The following is a 22,284-nucleotide window of genomic DNA, read 5'->3' as shown; positions in this document are numbered from 1 at the left end:
TTTCTCATATGTGCCTTGATGACGGGCCTTCAGCAGACCGAGTAACCCCTTGTTGGAGCCAGCAACCTTGGGTTCAAGCTGGTGGGCTTTTCCTCAAACCAGATGAGCCGGCGCTCAAGCTGGTGACCTCGGGGTCTTGAACCCGGGTCCTCTACATTCCATTCTGACACTCTATCCACTGCGCCACCACCTGGTCAGGCTAGCTCTTCTTTTTCTAGTTCTTTTAGATGCAGGGTCAAGTTATTTATTTCATCTTTTTCTAGCTTCTTAAGGTATGCCTGTAGTGCTATGAACTTCTCTCTCAGGACTGCTTTTGCTGTGTCCCATAAATTTTGAGTTGATGTATGCTCATTTTCATTTGTTTCTAGGAATTTGTTTATTTCTTTTTTGATCTCATTGTTAACTCATTCATTATTTAATAACATGCTATTTAGTTTCCAAGTGTTTGAGTATTTTTCAGTTTTTCTGTTGTGGTTGATTTCTAGTTTCATGCCATTGTGATCAGAGAAAATGCTTGATATGATTTCAATCTTCTTAAATTTGTTGAAACTGCTTTTATTTCCTAACATGTTCTATCCTAGAGAATGTACCATGAGCACTTGGAAAAGAATGTATATTCTGCTGTTTTAGGGTGAAAGGTTCTGAAGATATCTATTAAATTGAGTTGATCTAGTATGTCCTTTAAGTCTACTATTTCTTTATAATTTTCTTTCTTGAGGATCTATTTAGTGATGCTAGTGGGGTATTGAAATCCCTTACTATTAGACTGTTGCTGTTGATCTCACCCTTTATATCCATTAAAAGTGTGTTTTATATATTTAGGTGCTCCTATACTAGGTGCGTAGATATTTATAATGGTTATATCTTCCTGTTGGATTGCTCCCTTTATCATTATGTAGTGACCTTCTTTATCTCTTACTATAGTCTTTGTTTTAAAGTCCATTTTGTCTAATATAAGTATTACTACCCCAGCTTTTTTTTCATTTCCATTTGCCTGAAATATTTTTTTTATCCTTTTACCTTCAGTCTATGTGCATCTTTTGTTTTAAGATGTGTCTCTTGTAGACAGCATATGTATGGGTCCTGTTTTCTTATCTACGCAGCTACCCTATGTCCTTTGATCAGATCATTTAATCCATTTGCATTTAAGGTTATTATTGATATGTAGTTGTTTATTGCCATTTTATTCTTTAAAGCTGTATTCCTCTTTTGCTATATTCTTTTTCTCCTTTGATCTTTTTACAACAGGCCCCTTAGCATTTCTAGCAGCATTGGTTTGATTGTAGCAAATTCCTTGTGGTTTTTGTTTTGTTTTGTTTGGGAAGCTTTATATTTCTCCTTCAATTTTAAATGATAGCCTTGCTGGATAAAGTAGTCTTGGTTGTAGGCTCTTGTTCTGCGTTACTTTGAATATTTCTTGCCGTTCCCGTCTGGCCTCAAGTGTTTCTGTTGAGAAGTCAGATGTCATCCTTATGGGGCTCCTTTGTAGGTGATAGCCTTTTTTTCTCTAGCAGCTTTCAATATTTTCTCTTTATCACTTCCTTTGGTATTTTAATTATGATGTGTCTTGGTGTAGATTTCTTTGGGTTTCTCTTTAATGGAGTTCTCTGTGCTTCTTGAACTTGTGAGACTTTTTCCTGCATTAATTTAGGGAAGTTTTCAGCTATGATATGATTGAACAAAGTCTCTATCCCTTGTTCTTTCTCTTCTTCTTCAGGAACCCCGATGATGCAGATATTATTTCTCTTCATGTCACAGAGCTCTCTTAGTTTCCTCAGACTTTTTGAGTCTCTTTTCTTTTTTCTGCTCTGCTTCCATGCCTTCATTTATCTTTTTCTCTAACTCGCTGATTTGATCCTCAGCTTCATCCATCATGCTTTTAATTCCTTCCATTGTGGTCTTCATTTTTGATATTGTATTTGTCATTTCTGACTGATTCTTTGTTATTATTTCAATGTTTTTTTATATTTGCTATGTCTTTAGGTGTTCATAATGACCATCTATTGTTATTCTAAGATCTTTGAGCATCCTAGCAATTGTTATTTTAAACTCTTCATTCGGTAATTTAGTTATATCTGACTCATTAAGGTTTTTTTCTGGAAATTTTTCTTGATTGATTTGTGTTGCAATTCTCTGCCTTCTCATTTTGTCTGTGTATAAAAAGGTTTTGGCCACTGGAGTCCAATGGGTGTGGCCTCTGTGTTCCCTAGGTGTGGTCTGTCTGCACACCCTCCACCCCCTCTGCCACTGATGCCTAGAGCATTCAGGTATGGGCGTTGCTGGTGCCAGCCCACTAGGGCTGTTGCTGCGGTTTCCACCTCTCCTCCATTGGAGGGGCTGTGATCATGTGCCCAGGTCTACAAGCCTTGGAGGCCTAAGCCTTTGCCCCACCCCCATGGGTGGGGTTATGCGCCGCACCCGGGCTGTCAACCTCCTCACTACAGGCAGGGGTGAGCACCTTTGCTCAGTCACGGGTCTCTGCCTATTCTGGGCTTTCGCCCCACCCCTGCGGGAGGAACCAGCTTGCGCATTGAGCCACAAGCCTCAGTTCCACGGGCTGGGCAAGGCTGTGTGCCAGAGTGCCCTTGCTCAGCAGTGGTTCTCCGTCCCTTCTGGGGCTCTTGCCCTTCCCCTGCAGGTGGGATTGCAGGTGGCCCGCAGCTGGGCCTGACCACTTTTGCGCATCCCCTCTGCCCCTGCCGGGCAATACTGAGCTCACACCCAGGCCTCAGCTGTGACTGGCTGGCATCTGCCCTTGCTGACAGAACCTCACTTCTGCGTCCCGCTGCCACCCGCCCTCAGGTGAGCCCTCAGCCATGTGGGTGGGGGCACTGCAGCTCAGACCCTGACACTCCATCCTGTAGTCCGGAAAGCTCCCTCCTTCTAAGCGACTCTGCTCTGAGTGCCGCAAGAGAGCTTGTTTGGCTGGTGTCCTGCTTCCCTTTGCTGGTGTTGCTGTTTCCAGGGGAAATATTTGCTTCAGATTTGGGGAGTGACTCAGCCCAGGGGTTAGGGTGGCTGTCCCTCAAAGTGTTTCTCCCTGTGCCTCCTAGATTACACTCTCTTCCAGCTACTCCATTCCTCTCCTCTCTCCCTGTCCCATGGAACCCTGGGTGAGTGGTTGTGAGAGGTTTTCTGCGTGGTCCCTTTAAGAAGAATCCTGGCTCTGAGAAATCTCTTTCTTACAAACAGTATCCTGACTTGTTTCTCAGCTAAATACTGTCCATACGCCTCTTCTAGGCTCTGGGGCTACAGGCTGGGCCTTTGTTCTTGGGGTTCAGGACCCTCCCCTCTCTGCTAAGCTCACTTCCTGCCATGCAAGTCTCTCTGGGCTGCCATTTGCTCCTGTAGCTGGGCAGCCCTCTCCCCATTTCTGCTTTTCCTACTAGTCTCAGTGTGGCTTCTTCAGTGTTCCTTTGTTAAAGAGTCCTCTTAGTTTAATCCAAAATTGGTTTTTCCAGATGATGGTTCTTAAAATTAAGTTTTAATCCACTTTGGTCCTGGGAGGTAGAAGTTGGTATGTCTGCCTACTCCATTGCCATCTTGCCGCTCCCTGCCCATCTCTACTCTTAAAGGACACAGTTCACTGCCTACCTCTTTATGGAAACCTTCCAAGGCCCTTTCCACCAGAACTGGTCCATTCATGTCAGACTCCTGTGCTGCTTATGCTCTACACCAGGGGTAGTCAACCTTTTTATACCTACCGCCCACTTTTGTATCTCTGTTAGTAAAATTTTCTAACCGCCCACCAGACCGGTTCCACAGTAATGGTGATTTATCAAGTAGGGAAGTAACTTTACTTTATAAAATTTATAAAGCAGAGTTACAGCAAGTTAAAGCATATAATAATAATTACTTATCAAGTACTTTAGGTTGGAGTTTCATTAAGCCTGGCAGAATAAAATCTTTATAAAACAAGTTACTATAGTTAAATCTATCTTTTTATTCATACTTTGGTTGCTCCGCTACCGCCCACCATGAAAGCTGGAATGCCCACCAGTGGGCGGTAGGGACCAGGTTGACTACCACTGCTTTATACTATTGAGCTCACAATTAAATAGACGTTGCTTTGAAGAGCTGATATTTTCATATTGTGACTTCAAATTTAGTATCTCTTCACACTCAACTCAGTACCCTTTCCTTCAAACAGAAGCTTTAGTTAGCTCTACATCTAGGGTAAGGTTTCCTTTTAAAGCCAAAGAAATCTTGAATGTGTACCTGTAAGTTTCTTGGTCTTTAAACTTGTAAGCAAGCCAATTTCCCTAGTCCTGTTTTGCTTAAAAATCACTTCTGCTTATGATCGACTACTAATGCTCTTGCATAAATTTTTTTATATTTAAGTTTTTAAGTGGGCATGGTTCTTACCCCTTTTGAGAATATATGCGTTATTTTGTGTTCCCCTTACATTTTTTTTACCATAAAATACACACAATATATAATTTACTATCTTAACCATTTGTGTATTTTTTAAAAAAGGTTTTGCACTAAATCTGAATTTTTTTTATACTTTTAATATTTCATAACTGTATAGAGCTCTATATGTCATTCTTTAAATGTATCCTCTTGGAACATTTTTGCCTCCTTTTTGTTATTTTGTGGTAAAAGTGAAAAGATACATAATGGATAGATACATCAGGAATATATTTACATAATAAAGTCATTACATTTAAAAAGTCATTACATTTTCATTTTTGTTTTCATAATTACTCCTGGATGATGAGAGGGTAACTGATTAAGCTTGCAGTTATGGACAGCTGCACCACGCTTATCACGTTGTTCTTTTTACCTATACCCATTTTTGGCTTTCAAATGTTGTTGATACTGGTAGCTGGAGTTGAGTTACTTTTAACATTACATTGAATATTGTGATTTAAGATTTAAGTAATACTAGTAATATGGATACTACTACTAATAGATAATACTTATCAAATGCACTATTATATTGCCAGGGGATATTCTAAGTGATTTATATAGACTGACTTATGCACATAAAACATTAATTCTAGTCAATTCCTGTGGAGGAACAGCTAGTACCGTTTAATAAAGTTAGACCTACAATGGAGGCAGATGTCTCTTGTCTTTCCCTGAGTGTGCTCTGGGGATATAAGGCACAGATGTTAAAGCTCACCAAGAAGTAGAGGAGAAGCTACTCAAGCTAACTAGATTGGAGATCTCTTGAGTTATTTACTTTTGGTGCCATGAGTGTTACTTGTCACATAAATGTTGGAGAAATAAATTAATGAATATTACCTGATTAGAGCCCAACAAAATATAGCATCATGGTTGTCTTTGAAATGGCAGGGGAGACAGCTAAGCATAGTGCTGCATTTGCAGCTAGAACTTACCTGCTGTTAGGGAGGGAACTATTCTTGTCAAGGAAATATTTAAAGTACATCATGTTGGCTTTGTGCATGATTGCAAATGTCAAAATTCTATTAATTTGATTTTTAAAGTTTAAAGTATTCTGCCATTTGGTTCCTAAGTATATGAATAGAATGACATTTATTCGGCTTGGCTCTCTGTGAGCTACACATGCACGTTTATTTGAAGGGTATCATTTATCCTTTTAATGAGAATTTTGGGAGTACACCAGAACACCATGTTGGGCTAAATAGGATGTATGATCCAAAGGAAAAGAACATAGCCTGAAATTTAGACTCTCATAGAAGACAGACCTAATGTACATGAAATCTTAAGTTATAGTGAGAAACTGTAGAATTAGGCAGCAGTGAATGATGCAGACAAGGCAATACATTTAGAGATTTCAGAGAAGGGAGAGAATGATCAGCTAAGCCTTAGGAGGGAGTTAAGATTCTGTTCAGCCTTTGACGGCAGGGAAGGGAAGAAGGAGAGCCTTTAGGAGTAGAGGTATGTTGTGGCCCTAAGCAGGAATAAATGAGGTCTGTTTTGTGAGGAAAAGTAATGATTTTTTTCTTGGTTGGAGTGAGGAGTTTTTTTTTTTAAGGTTCTTTAATGAGCACTTACTATATGCCAGGCACTGTGCGAAATATTAAGGTGTATCGTTACCTTAATTTATGATACAGCCCTACAAAGTGGCGATTAGTAACTCCACTTCTCGCAGATGAAACTCAGGCTAAGGGTGGTCAAGTTACTTGCCCAGGGTCAAACAGCTTGTCAGTGATAGAGCAGACACTCGATCTCAAGTCTCCCCTCACGCAAGTTTGTGCACTAACCCATCTGTTCCCATTCCAACTTGTCCAAACCTAGATATAACCTAAGTATTAGTTGTTCTCTTCAAGACTCCCCTGCTATTAGTATGTTTAGGGAAAGGTGGGTTTATTTCATATTTCCGCCGAGTTATTTCTATGTAGCATATGTTCTTTCTCATTTTTCTCAGTTTGGGCTGGGGGTCCTGTTTGCTATAAGCAGTCAATGCCTGGACACCACAACCATTGTCCTCATGATATGATGCCGCTACTCAAATGGCTTCAGCAGGATGGTGCTATGGAGAAGGACCCGGTGTCTAAAAGGTCATGTTATTAAATTTAAGTTGAACAGACATAATAGAAGGGTGCTGCAAATGCAGTTAAAGTGGGGATTTTGCTTCACACCCTCACTGTTTCCTGTTTAGAAGCGGGGTAGGAGTGAACACTGACTGTGCACAGTCGCCGGCGGCAGGTCCCGCGTCCCCACACAGTAGTTCTCCATCTTGGCTGTCTGTTCGGATCACTGGGGAACATTTAAAAGTGCCTATGGCTGACGCTCACTCCCAGGGCTTCTAAACTAGTTGGTCTTGACTGTGGCCTGAGCCTCAGGATTTAATAAATTGGATTTTAGTACGATTCCCATCTTTGGAAATCTTCTCTCAACTTTTTCATGGAGATATTCCAATAGGATGCTATTCACAGTTATTGACTTAGTTAAAAACTGGCCTAAAAGCGCTCACACCAGGCTGGTAAAGAGAATTACTGGTGAGCAGCATTGAGGAGCAGGTAGAATAGAGATAAACTTGAGATTCCAGTTCCTCTGGAGCCAAGAGCACTGTTATGGGAGGCAGGGTGACTGAGAGGGGTGAGGACACAGCTCAGTGACGTGGATGCAGGAGGCAGTTTTGGAAGGGTGCCACTCTGGCCTCTGAGGTAACGTTCTGACCATAAAGATTTAGACTTACTAGGTGCTTTGGGGAAGTGCACAGGATAGAGGACTCCCTGGTGCGGGAGTAAAATTTGAATTCCTGTAAAGCTTCCCCTTTCAAAGCTGCTTGGCTGGCCTTTGTGCACCGAGGGGCTGGAGAACGCAGGTTGTGCCCACTCTACGTCCTCTGCTCTCTGCGCTGCTCCCCTAGGGCACCATGGGCACTTCCTACTCAGTCCAGGGACCATGGGAGATGCCTGCTCACATAGGGGACGCTGGACACTTTCTACTCAGTCTAGGAGAATGTAGGTTTGACCTGGGCTTTTAAATTTTCTTAAATCACTGTTTAGAGCTATATTCCTTGATACAGTTCATTTCTGCTGCAATCCAGGGGTTTTGAAGGGAGCTTTTAAAAACAGGACAGATAGAAATGGAAGAAAGGAGAAGAAATTCAAATTGGTCGCTTTTGCCCTGTTGGAGCCAGCTGGTGACACCTGGATGAACAGTCTTAGAATGCCTTCAGTTTTCCCTAAAGGTTTTCTTTCTCTTGGCAAATATTTGTCTGGTGTTTTTGCTAAGATCTGCTGTATGTCCAGATAAAATAATATTAAATTACTATGTTTTGGCTCATACTATGTTTCTGTGTTGTATTAGTCTATTTTAATTCATAATATTTTACTTCAGTGCAGCACAACATTGAATCTGATCTTTCTCCAGTGTGTCCTGTTGACCACAGGAGGCAATGGTGTGTGAAATGTATACTTACTTTGGAGCTTTGTAGTTAAGGGCTCAAATCATTTTCTTTAAAAAATTACTTAAGATCTCTGAGCCTCAGTTTCTCTTTTGTAAAACTGAGATAATACAGTCTCTATTTTATAGGGCTGTCTTTTTATTGCTGTTCTAAAATTATTTTTTTTTCCAAAAAAAAAGTTTTATCATGCTGAAATAATTCAAGCAACAAAATAAATTAGTACTGGATTATAACTCAAAGTATACAATAAATGTCAATACTGTCATAAATATGTTATTAATTGATAAATAAATGGAGGGAGACTAAGCAACTCTCCTGTGCAGAAGAATCACAAGTAATTCCAAAGTCCAATCTATTTTTAAATCCCAGGTCCAACCCAGTATTTAATGGTAAACAAAGGAAACATTAATTTAAAAAAGAACCCAGGATATCCTAAGGAAATCTTAACGCCTAGTGCTAGCGAGTTAACATTGGTGAGGTTAGGAAAGTTGAAGAGAGACAGTTTGTCTTCAAAAAGCTATTAAAACAATGTAGAGAACTTTCTGTCTTAGAAAAAGGGTGCCTTAAAGTTCTTTCCCCTTTGTTTTAAATGACTTCTAATCTTGTAATCCTGTAATACAGTGATCGGCCCATCCCTCAGTGTTCTCACTTTGACCTCTCACTAGAAAAATGGGGCTGGAGCAGGAATGTCTAGCTGACCTCAGTGAGAGCAGACAGTTGTCATTTTCCTCTTCCTCTCCATCCTTACCCCCCATCATCCCTGGGTATTATCATATGGGTATTCAAAATCTACCCCTTTACCTAAAGGACAAATACGAAAACCCCGTGTTATTCATTCCCCAAAGGCTGTTCCCATTCCTCTTTTGGCGAGCCCTGGGAAGGATGACACATTGGAAGATGTGAAAGGGATCAAGAGAGTATCCGGGAGAAAAATCTGGGTGTGTCAGGGATCTCTGCTCTTGTGCAAGGCCTCAGCCACCATCCCCTCCGGCTGACCTGCCTCTCTCCCAGAAGGGATCACATTTACCTGGCAACTGCTGGGCCTGTTGGCGGGGTATATTTGCATGATGCTTCTTAACACTTGCTTTCCACTGTAACTGCCTTCAGTTTCAGGGGTCCAGTCTTGTTAAATCTTGTTCCCTGTAAGAGAGTTCGGCGTCGGCGCCTTACTAATTTCCAAGGCTTGGGAGCAAAACTAGCGTGGCAGGATATATTGAGTTGGGGAATAAGTTTGTAGCGTTTTTATATTTTCTTTTATTTTACAATGATTTGTTTGCTGTTTGGCAAAGGGTAAGTATTCATTCGATAAAACTCTTTCTGCTCTACAAAACTATGTTAATTGTATTTTTGAGTTATTTAATTTTTTATTAGTTTTGAGGCTTAGAAATGGAATACCCAGGAGGCAAAAATCAACATTTTCAACACCTGCTCTTCTTTGCTTTTCATCGAGGTCAAAAAGCTGCCAAAGCAGCCCGGGACATTTGCGATGTGTATGGAAAAGGTGTCATAGGCGAGTCTACAGCACGGAAATGGTTTGCAAAGTTCAAAAATGGCGACTTTGATGTCGATGACACGTGCCGCAGCGGAAGGCCTTCTGAATTCGATGAAGAACTGGGAAATGCTCGAAAAGAATGCCATGGGCAACAAGGAGCTCTACATTGCCCAGCTACACCACGTGAATGAGGCTATTCGACTGAAAAGACCTGATCGACATGGTCAAACCATACTCCATCACGACAACTCCAGGCCCCATGTTGCACAAGTTGTCAAAGCCGCACTCCAAGAGCTCGAATGGGAGGTCCTTCAGCATCCGCCGTATTCTCCGGACCTTGCACCGACCCATTACCATCTTTTCCGCTCCCTGTCAAACCATATGAAGGGCGTTACCTTCGATAACAAAGAGGTCCTTAAAAACTGGCTCAACAACTTCTTTGACACCAGACCAGGCGATTTTTGGTGGAACGGCATCAACAAATTGGTCGAGAGGTGGGAAGAGGTTGTAAACAGCAACGGCAAATATATAATTGATTAACTTATTGATATAATTATTGTTTTTTGTTTAAATAAAAGTCTTCGGTAAAAATGCTACGAACTTATTCCCCAACCCAATATTATTGGCTGGTGTTTTATTCTGTTACTCCCGCCCCTCTTCTCTCCTGGAAGACTATAACCTGCTCTAGTGTTCTCTTAGCTCAGAGGCATTTATGGAGGGAAAGCAGAAAGCACCCTGCCCTCCCTCCCTCCCTTTCTTCTTACTTTCCTTTCTTGAAAAGGACTTGGTGATTTAACAGTTGATGGGAATGTTCTATCAGGAAAAGATAAATAGACAAGGCTTTTGAGGGCCTGGAGACATGAGGTGGAAGATTCTCCGGAACTGATAAGAAAGAGGTGTGAAGTGTCATGGGAGTGAGAATAAACACATTGCTCTGAGGCCATGTCTGAGGAAGTGCAAAGACCCCAGGAAAATGGCACTGAGATGAAGAGAAATGTTGAGCATGAGGATGGCCAGCCCAGGAGAAGATCTCTAATGTCCATTCACGGCAAAGAGACCAGGGCTTGAACAATGAGGATGTTCACCTAAAACTCTTCCCACCTTTTCTGCACTGTGACCTGCTTGATTCTGGTGCAAACTGGTCACTAGGAGTGACTGGGATGAGAATGCAGGCTTGATGCCATATTAAGTTAATTAACAAGCAGTAAAACAGCAATGTTTCTTCAAGCACCTGAGCTTGTGGACTGAGATTCATAGCTGTTACGCTAGAATTAATTCATGGCGAATTGATTTGAGGCGAGAATATTGATCTTTCACACCAAAGGCAGATGTTTAGGGAAGCCCCAGCAAAAGCTGAAACTGCATGAAGCTTCCCCTGTTAAGGAAAAAAAGGAGGAAAAAATGCCAGTAAATATATAAGGTTTTGTTTCTCTATGTGACATCAGGGTTCAAAAACCCTAGCTGGGGTTTCTTTTAGGGAATATACACAATTTGAAATGCTGGGGGGTTAAAAATGATTTTGGGTAAAGTTTGGGGCATGAATGGAGAAGGCGCCATCGACCTTCCTTTCCAATTATCCTACCCTTCCATGTCCAGCGAACGGCCTTTCTCTTCTCTGGAGAGTCCTAGGCACGGAACCAGGACCTGGGTTCCATACCTTGGAGCCATTTCCTTCCAGAATATATATATAACCCAAGGGACGTGGCGTATCTGAGAGTCCCGCCAGAATGAAAGTACATCCTCTTATTTTTGAAATTTGAGGATGGGAGCTGGTTATAGGGAAGAACATGAGGCTTGCTCTGAGGACCAAGACTCAAAGTTTGGCTTCTAATTCTTACCAGCCTTTGTGACTTTTGGCAAATTATTGGATTTTTCTCAACCCCAGTTTCCTAACCTGGAAAATGTTGATAATTTTTTTTTGTGTGTGAAGACAGCATGCAATGATATATGTTGGGAGTGCTTTGTAAATTACATAGTACTATACACATGGAAGGCCTTGTTAGCAATCAATACACCCAGATTTTTGAGAGCCTGAAATACGGTGCTTGTGTCTGGAGGGGAAATGTAGAGGAACCCAACATGACTTCAGGTCTCTGAATCTTGAGTTTAGATGAGGACAGGACTAATATGCATGAAACAATCTGAGGACACTTAGCAAAAGAAAAGTTTTTGAAAAGATTTACTGGGGTAGCATAAAGAGCCGGAGCTAGATTTTTTATATGTTATAACAAATTATGCAATTAAAGTAAATAAAAGCCATTTTTTCTCCACCAAGTCTTCTAAAGTTTACCAAAACAAACTCAGACATATCTTGCATTATTTAATTTTTATTTTTGGGGGGGATTTTATATGTCCTAGTAGCAAACAGTCCCCATCCTAATAAGAGAATGCAGATAAGCTTCCCTGGGTGAGAATGTCCATTCTTGTGAGTTAGGCGCCATTGTTATCATCAGCATTCCTGTTTTATAGAGAGGAAACGGAGGCACAGAGAGATTACGTACATGCACCTGGGCCTGGGCCTGAACCTGGGTAGCCTGACTCCAGGGCCTTGCACTTAACCAGTAATTTTTGTTGCCACCAAAACACAGAAGCATCTCTGATTTCAAACCTTTGCTAACAATGAAATTTATGCACTGTACAGTATAGAATACTCAGAATTCTCAGAGGACAATTTTACCAGGAAACATTGTTTTACATCATTCAAAGTAAGAATGTCTATGACAATCTGTTCACAGTGTTGGAGCAATGAGTGAAGACAATATCCTAGGAATCTGAGTATTTTTCTTCTGTTAAGGATGCTCAGAGTGACAATATTAGAATCTTGAGTCCTATACTCACATAGAAATGACAATTAGAAGAGGGGGAAAAGAGTAAAAGAAAAAGGAAGGCAACAGGAGAATGAGGTCTTGAAAAGATAGAGTAGAAAAACAACATATGCCAAATTTATTATAATATAACTCATTTGAATTCAGTGCATATTATGAAACTTTTTTGTGTGTGTGTGACAGAGACAGAGAGAGGGATAGATAGGGACAGACAGGAATGGAGAGAGATGAGAAGCATCAATTCTTCGTTGCGGTTCCTTAGTTGTTCACTGATTGCTTTCTCATATGTGCCTTGACGGGGGGGGGGGGGCTACAGCAGACTGAGTGACCCCTTGCTCAAGCCAGCAACTTTGAGCTCAAGCCAGTGAGCCTTGCTCAAACCAGATGAGCCCATGCTCAAGCCAGCGACCTCAGGGTTTCAAATCTGGGTCCTCTGCGTCCCAGTTCAACGCTCTGTCCACTGTGCCACAGCCTGGTCAGGTTATTATGAGCACTTTTTACTGCGAAATTTAAATATCCAGAGAATTTTTTCTACTAGCTCATCCTTCCATTATTTATTTATTTATATTAAATTGATTGAGGTGACATAGTTAATAAGATTATATAGGTCTCAAGTGTACATTTATGATACGTGATTGCATGGTGTGCCCACCACCAAAGGCAGGTCATTTTCCATCACCATACATTCAGCCTCCTTTAGCCTCCACCCCTCCCTCCCTTCCCTCTGGTGACCACCATACTGTTGTCTGTGTCTATGAGTTTTTGTTTGTTTCTCTTGTTTGCTAATTTGTTGTTCAGTTTTATATCCTATATATGAGTACCATCATATGATTCTTAACTTTTTCTGACTGACTTATTACATTTAGCATGGTATTCTCAAGGATCATTCATGTATTGCAAATGGCAGTATTTAATCTTTTCTAATACTTTCACTCAAAAATTTTATGTCAGATATTTGCATGTCCAATACTGATCTCGAGGGCAGAAGTAGACACCTGTGTCTATCATGGGTATAGCAAACAAGTTGAACAAAAAATGTTAGGTCTTTGGGCAAAGAGTTCTATTCATGATTAATTTCTATATGTTAAAAAACCTACGTATAACTATAAATCATTTTGAAAAAATGTGGAGAGCCACAGTAAAGCTATTACATGAGCAACAATAATACCATTTTACAGTTGTGACAGTTGGGTCATTTATCTCTCCATTAAGCCTACACACTTTCGAACATTTAGGGCATCTTTTGAGGAATGAGGCAATTGGGGAGCACCTCATGGTAATTATATTAAGTCATCAAGACCTATCTGATAGTGATACTGAAAAACAGTTAGATATAAAGTGGCAAGTTTGGGTAGAGAAACTAGATTTTGCTTCAGGAGAACTAGATGGACTTACAGAAAATTTGAGAAGTCTGTAGTCTGCTTAGCTGAATTCTCCATACAGTGAGGGCCGTGATACTACCTGCCCTATACAGTTTAATGAAATTTGCACGCAAAGACTTAGCACGGTCAGTTTCCATTAAATATTGGTTCATGTTATTCCAGGGCCCCACTGGCTTCTTCCTCTTCACTAGGGAAAAGCCAGCCTCTCACCCATCACTTGCATTCCCCCAACAGTTTGTTTAGGGCTTGACATATAATTTATTAGTGTAGTTATCTGTGATTTGAGGTTTATGGTATAGTTAGGTTCAGGTTAGGTTTATGATACACACATAAAAATTATTCAGTTCTCAAGGGGATGAGCCTTCGTGGATAACAGGGAGAAAGGATGTCTCCAGAGCACCTTTTAGCATTTCAGATTCTGCTCTGACAACCTGTGCTCAGGCTGTCCATATATGGGATATTGTTATTTCTACTAAGTTATGCTGGTACAACACTAAGGCTCAAGGAGACTAAGAGAGTTTAAATAACTTTCTTGGCCCTGGCCGGTTGGCTCAGCGGTAGAGCATTGGCCTGGCATGCGGGAGTCCCGGGTTCGATTCCCAGCCAGGGCACACAGGAGAAGCGCCCATCTACTTCTCCACCCCTCCCCCTCTCCTTCCTCTCTGTCTCTCTCTTCCCCTCCCGCAGCCAAGGCTCCATTGGAGCAAAGATGGCCTGGGCACTGAGGGTGGCTCTGTGGCCTCTGCCTCAGGCGCTAGAATGGCTCTGGATGCAACAGAGCGACACCCCAGATGGGCAGAGCATCGCCCCCTGGTGGGCGTGCCGGGTGGATCCCGGTCGGGCTCATGCGGGAGTCTGTCTGACTGCCTCCCTGTTTCCAGCTTCAGAAAAATGGAAAGAAAAAAAAAACTTTCTCGAAGGGATATACTACAAATGGCTAAACTTGGATTCACCCTGCAAAATTAAAAACATGTCCCTATCCCTGAGAGATTCTGAGTTAAGAAGTGGGCCTGGGGGAATCTGCATTTTTAATGAACTTCCCTGGAGATGCTGATATGTAGACTACTCTTTGGGAGTAGTCTACATATCTGATATATAGACTACTCTTTGGGAGTAGTCTACATATCTGACCAATGGGAATGAGCTTGTGAAGATGACGAGACAAGCTCATGGACGCAGTACTGCTGTGCACTGAGGCTCAGTCCTCTCACCCAGCCACTGGTATTTAGATACATGGAAAGGAGGACAGTAACGTTCAGTTAATGGAGCTCACAGAAGAGCCACTTAGTGGAACGCCAGGGACACACTTCTCAAGTGGACAGATGTGGGGTAGCTTACAACAGAGAGAGGGCTTGTCATGATTATAAAGGCAGGTCCTGAGCTGAAGATCAGTCAAAAGTGGATTTACCTGAGTTGCCTAGACATGTCAGGATTCCATGTTCCTCTGTTCACATAGGAAAATGCAGGACACACAGCAAAGACTTGTTGCTCTCAGCTAGAGGAGAGAATAGCCCACCTTGGTCCTATATAGCCAATAGAAGGTATTTGAGTGTGAATTCTGGAAGAGGCAAACTGTCACAAGAATAAATTACAAATAGTGCCCCAAAATGAGCTTTGAGCATGATCATAATGAGAAGCTAAGTGTTTCCTGTCTGTTATAATAAGGGTTCAAACACAAGATTAAAACACTCAAGTACAGAATTGAGTCACACAGCAAGAAAACACTTACAGAACCTAGAAGAGGTGCTCCATGATGTCCAAGAGCAAAGATGTTGTTTTGGTTATTTTTCACCAGGAACTAGACCCTTTAAATCACTTTCATAGTGTGTGTGTGTGTGTACAGTATAAGCTAACTGCATTGTAAATGTATATATTTAACATTCTAGGGTAGTGTATTTTCTAATTATTTCCATACAGTTAATTTGTGGTCATCATAAACTCTGAGTTTGAGTCCCTCCAGTATTATGGTGGGTGACTGGATTGAGTGGGTCTAAACATTAAACACATTATAACAGAAAAATATAAAAAGTAAAAATGCCTTTTTAGTAATTGCTTTATTTCATTTTAAAAAGGTGCAAAGAAAAAAAGAATGGCAAAAAGTAAGCGTTGCTTATCTCAAATTACGAAAACAGAAAACCTGGAAGGGGAATATAAAATACCAAAGCAAATTTCAGAGTTTCACTACAGCAGTGATGTAAATTGCATTCTAAATAATATTTCCCTTTCTTAAACACAGTACATATTTGCAAGTTCTAAAGTGAGTGTTACCTCTTCCAAGTTACAAAATATGCATTCAGCTTATTTAAAACAAAGACAGGATGACAGATTCTATATGTGAGAATTTTTAGCAGTGCCACAGAATTCTAACATTGCCTTTTGCATATCAGGGATTTTTTTTCTTCCTTTTTTGGCAACAAAGAGCACTATGAAACAAGAGCGTATTAAGGAATTCATCTTGCAAATATCAGCGCTTACTTAAGATACTTGATATTTCACAGAGCTGGTGAAAGGGTTTGTTTGCTTTTTTGCTCTCATTTTTTCCTTCTTTCCTGCACCAGGCCACCTCCTCAGACATCCAAACTTGCCAGGCCAAAGGTTTTATTTCTTAGTTTCCATAAATTATCTTCCTGCATTAACCATTAATGCTATACATATTTGTTTTATATAGAAGACAGAGAAGAAATACTCATTTTAAGAATGAATCAGAGTAATTGCAAACTATAGTCAAATATCTTTTCTGGTATTTTATTCCATTCGGAGGATTGAAATGCTGTTTGTTTTTCTTGGAAGGTGATCTACGTTTGGCCCAGCCTGTGGCTGAGGAGAGAGTGGACGGTCACTGAATGGCAGTAATTTTTAAAATCCCTTTTAAGGGTTATTGACAGAAAAATAGTTTATTCCTTAAGAAACTTGTTTGCTTTTTAATAAAATGAATAAGGAGAACTATAAGGGTGGGGCAAAAGTAGGTTTATGGTTCATGTGGAAAATAATACAATATTTAATAAATAACAATACAAAGGTAAATGCTGTGTTTTGAATACTCACAGTGGTAAACTTACTTTTGCCTACCCTGTATAATCTCTAGTTTTCCTGTTTTATATAAATGATAGAACTTCAAAACTAAATTAAGTGCTTAGCTTCCATAATTATCTTATTCCAGGTACTTAACACACTGATTTCTAACCATTTTACAATTATGGAAAATGAGCTGTCTTACTTGGGTTTTACCATACTGATCAACTTGATTTCGTTTTTGGAAGATGTGGATAAAGAAAGCAAAACAATAACAAGAATGAATGCTGTCAGGCCTCCAACTGCTGAGACTTTCTTGGACATTTGGATACATCCAAACAAAATATAGAATATTTACCTATTAAAAATAAAATGAGTTTATAGGCCAACAACATGTATAATTTATTTTACTCTAGTGTTGAATGTTTGAAATATTTAAACCATCGCAGGAGAAATGGTTTGAATAATGGATTCATGCCCCACTTAAAAAAACAAAACAAAAGAAAAACCAATGTTTTACAAAGGGTAGAACCTTTCTGTTTTGTAAAGAGAGTTCTGAGAGAAGTGCAAATATTAATTGATGCTGTATTCTAACCGTTGAAAGCATCGTGCTGTACACAAGGGCATATGGACACACCCCCACTCTGCCCCGTAGCCCAACTTCCTGCTGGGTGATCTTTGCAGAGTTAACCAACTCCTCTCTGCCTCTTTCTCTACCAGTAAAAATTTTAAAGCACTATTCCCACCATTCCTAGTTGTTAAGGATTTATAATAATTCATGCAGCCATCCTAAGACAAAGCCTGATACCGATTAAATCTCGCATAATTGGTGGCTGTGGAATTAATGAGAGAACCAGCAATCGATGGCTCTGCTTGCCTGAAAGTCTGCAGAACATGAACCCTCACAAGATACCCCAGAGACTGGACTGAGCAAGCAGAGGAGTGCCAGCCCCTCAACCAGCCATTTCCTCTTTCTAAGTTGATTCTGGCTTGGCAGCTTTCTCTGCCCGATGAGGCTGGTGTGAAGGTAGAGGCTTGACCACATGTTTAATAACAAGAGTTATTCAATACTGGTTTTTGCTTATATCAGCTATAAAAAGTAACACTAAGACATAAACATTGTATTATTGGCATAGCTACACTTTGTGTTTCCTTCTATTAGGAAGAGAAAAAATAATTACATATAATAATCATGCTGAACATGTTTTTCAGGCTAGGATGTTGTTTTCTGTAACACCCTGGAATATAATGATTGACTTTTGTCCCAAATCTGTCCTTGGTTAATTGCATACATTTTCTGCTGATTGCCTTAGAGGTGTGCTAACATTCTGAAAGGCTAAATTTTGCCCCAAACACAATACACAAATTTTAGAATGTTTGCTGCCGAAGGGAGCACCACAATACACAAATTGAATGTGGAAGTTGTGCCTGTTGGGGACTAGATAGTGACTCAGATGGCATACTGTAGCATGGCTATGTATAGGACTGTCTTTTCACTTGTTAGAGTTCCTGGTGTCGTAATTATAGCTTTTTTGCTTTGTAAGTAACTAATATATGATTCTCAATTTGTCAAAACTGCTTAGATCTTCTCATATAATAATTTGACTTTGGTATTCAGCCATTTTTGAAACTTCTTATATTAGTGAAAATGAACTGGCGGAGAATCATGAGTTAAATATGTATTAATATTAACCATTTATATAATATTATAGACAGTGAAAGGTAGTCTATAGTAATGGTAATCAGATCCATGGTTGTATGGGAAGGTGGCAGTATGGGAAGGAACAGAAGAGAGGTATTAGAAAGCTCCGCCCCAAAATTTTCGGGGTGATGGATATGTTCATTGTCTTCATATTCATGATGGGTTCACTGGCATATGCAAACTGTATACTTTAAATATTTACAGGGGTTGTATGTCAATTACATGTCCATAACACTACTCATATACTCCTTACAGCCTCAGCTATTAGAAATGATTGTTTTGGCATGTGGGTAAAAAAGTCCCTCCCATTTTCAGAGATGGCTCTTCTAGGACTATGGTCATGAAGCGATCAGGTCACTGTCCTTGTTTTGAATGGGGGTGTCGTCATGTGAGACCAGTGGAAGTGGAAGCAGATGTCCCCTCTCCACAGAAACAGTGTCCTTTATTTTTTTATGTTCAGACTACCGATGTAAAGATGACCACCTGGGAGGTTTTCAGTCTATGTATATCCTTATATTCCTACCCTACGATATACTAAGGTGATATTTTATGTTGGTTCATGTTTAAATGTCTTTTCTTCAGAATTTTAAGTTTGAATGTTTACATCTCATATTGGGGGAAGCCAGGCGGCTACTCCTGTCAGTGTACGCAGGTGGGTGTAGCTTACAGGGCCGGGGCTTGGGTAGCGTTCTGGGTGTGAGGCATCTACAGTTGCCAGAAAAGGATGGAGCCAAAAGGCAAGGACAAAACCCGACATGAAGATGACATCCAGGAGCAGAACTAGATCTGCCACACTGGTCATCCATGAAGGAGGGTTGGGGTGGTGGTGGTGGGGTAAATGTGGGGTTTCCAGAGTTCCATAGCAGGAAGCAAAGAATACATAAAAAATGAGATGAGAGAGGTCAAGACACTGGTCAAAATAGGGATAGGTTGCCTGAACTTTCATTAGGTGTTGACTACATGATGTGTGAATGTGTCACATAGGTTAGAAGGCTCAGGGTTTATGTGTTCAGGGTTATACCCTCTGAGTAATTGACATTCATCCTCATCTAGACATGAAGTCATTGCCTTCTCTGTTTCTTGCTTTTGAAAATTTGCCAGACAGAACATGATTTCTTCTTTTTTAAAAAGAGGGAATCCTCTCTTGACTATTTAATTCCATTTATCATACTAGAATGAACAGATTAGAAATGGAAAAGACAAGAAGAAAAGGAGGCATACAAGTAAAAAATATTTAAAATGCATGCATCATGGAATGTATAATAGAAATGTAAGATATGTATTGGAACAACATTACCCAGATAACTAAAATGATTAAAGTATCTTACATTTATAGTCTTTCTGGGACCAACAATGAAAGAATTTTCCACCTACTTCTTTAATGAAGAAGAAGAACTTGAAAAATTCAGGGCCTTCAACATCTGCAAAATTTTAAAATTCAATAGTCATAACAATGTATAAGAAAATAAAAAAGTTTCTTCCTCAATTAGTTTTGACTTCAGTTCAACAGACATGAGTGGAATGCGTAGTTTCACACGACATGCAATCGGGGCTTGCTTTTCTCCGGTGCAAAGGGAGGAGGATGGAGTTGTGGAAGAGTTTCAGCTCTTGCACCATGCATCAGATTGTGGCTCCAGGGACTGGGCAACCTGAACAAAATCTCTGTTATAGCTATGGATCATTTTTGAGCAATGTGTTCATACACTCTCTCTTGGAATTGAGTAATACATGGAGACTTTTTAATGAAAAAAAATCTCATAACCTTTGAATGTTGAAAAATATTTTTATTATCGTGTTACTTAGAATGTACAAATATAACATTACTTCATACTCCTACTCTTGGCTATTAATGAAATATGACTAAAATTATTTTATAAATGAAGTGTAAACTATACTTTAAAATAAAAAAATTTAAATTAACATGATTAATTTAATATGGTGGAGGATGTTGTACCACTTAAAGCAAATTGCCTCTTGTAATGAAAACTTCCAGACCCTACGCACGCGACCTCAGCGGGGGCGTGCGCTGCATTAGTGCTCTGTGATACCCTTCATGTCAGTCTAAGGAGGACTGTGGTGTCCAAGACACCAAGTGGGATTCGGGGGCAACCCAACCTCAGTTTGAATACCTTCTCTGACTTTATTTTTTAAGTAGCGTGACCTTGGGCAAGTTATTTTAATTTCTTCTGCTGTATTTTTTGCATCTAGGAAATGGAGTGGATGGGTGGATAACACCTATCTTTGAGGTGTTGTGAGAAGATTTAATGAGATTATTTAAGATGTCTGACTCAGAAGATATTTAATAACTATTAGTGCCTTCTCTTTTCCTAATTAATCTTGGTTTGTTTTTTTAAAAGCTCCTCCAAGTTTGGGTTTTCAGAAAGAATTACAGCCTATCAGATGTATTAAAAACCAAAGAGCTAAGAATTAATTTTTGGAATCAGAATAATCAAGATTCACCCTGTCCTCTCCTTTCCCTGTGGTTGCTGTGCTTCCCTGCTCAATCCACAGTGTCCTTCCAGACATTCCCACGTGTCCAAGGTCAACTCCTTGATGTTCCAAATCAGTCCACGTACCTTTTTTTTCCTTTACAGAGAGAGAGTCAGAGAGAAGGATAGCTAGGGACAGACAGACAGGAATGGAGAGAGATGAGAAGCATCAATCATTAGTTTTTCATTGTGACACCTTCGTTGTTCATTGATTGCTTTCTCATATGTGCTTTGACCATGGGGCTACAGCAGACCAAGTAACCCCTTGCTCAAACCAGCGACCTTGGGTCCAAGCTGGTGAGCTTTTGCTCAAACCAGATGAGCCTGCGCTCAAGCTGGTGACCTCGGGGTCTCGAACCTGGGTCCTCCGCATCCCAGTTCAACTCTCTATCCACTGCACCACAGCCTGGTCAGGCCACATAGCTTTTCTAAATTTGTAGCTGGAGTAATCAATCTTTTTTACTAAAAAATTTTATTGACTGATTTTAGAGGAAAAGGGAGAGGGAGAAAGAAACATTGATTTGTTGTTCCACTTTTTTATGCATTCTTTGATCCTATTATGTGCCTTGACCGGGGATCGAACCCACAACCTTGGCCAATAGGAACAATGCTCCAACCCTCTGAGGTACCCGTCTATGGCTGGAGTGATCACTGCTTTCTTCTAAAACCCAAAGCACTTATGTGTACCTCTCTGTGTTACTCAAGTTTGAGTAAGGCAGCTGGATACCACTTATTCAATGGCAGCGCCTTGAAGATGGGCTTGGGGAGCAGCTTTTTCATGACTGACCCAGCCAAGGACGGCTGGGAGCCTGCAGACAGGACCACCCCAGGGAGCTGGGTGTAGCAGGTGCCCGGGCGCTCCGGTGAGCAGGCAGCATCAGAGCTGTGAAAGGGGCTTCTGTTCTGAGGATTACAGCCTCCTATCAGCCTTGTCATGTGTGCCTTCACAGAGGACAGTCCTGTCAGCAGCCCGGTCTCATGGGAAAGGAGACGATCTTCACCTGAGATGATAGATCAGTGTGGTGAGGTGGGCCGCAGCTCCACAGGCTCTGGGTTAGAAAAAGCGGTATTGCTGCGGGACTCCCTGCTGGCTGGTACATATTGCTGTCCAGCGCTGAACTGCTGCTGATCTGGACCAGAAGCTGAGTCAGCTTGTGGGTCTGTCTCCGCGGGGGGCTGGGAGGGTGGGTCATACACTAGGGGCCAGGTGGAAGAGACCAGAAAATAAGGCCACTGCTAAAGAAGTCTCAACCCCAGGGGAGCTGAGATCAGCTAAGGAAGGGGAGTGGTCAGGCTGAAGCTGTGGTGTTTTGCTCCCCGTGGTGAGGACAGTTGACACTTGCACCATGTGGGCTTGACCAGCGTGGGTCCACTAATATGTGGATTTTTTCAGTAACTCTACAGTTGGCCCTCCTTAGCCCTGGATTCCTATCTGCAGTTTCAGCCAGCTGCGGATAGAAAAGTAGTGTCTGTCTGCAGCCGGGAAATGGGGTGTATATTGTCCCGCACCATTTTATAACAGGACTTGACGCCTGA

The sequence above is a fragment of the Saccopteryx bilineata genome, chromosome 11 (genome assembly GCF_036850765.1).
Source record: "Saccopteryx bilineata isolate mSacBil1 chromosome 11, mSacBil1_pri_phased_curated, whole genome shotgun sequence".
Classification (NCBI taxonomy): domain Eukaryota; kingdom Metazoa; phylum Chordata; class Mammalia; order Chiroptera; family Emballonuridae; genus Saccopteryx; species Saccopteryx bilineata.
This window is presented reverse-complemented; position numbering follows the sequence as displayed.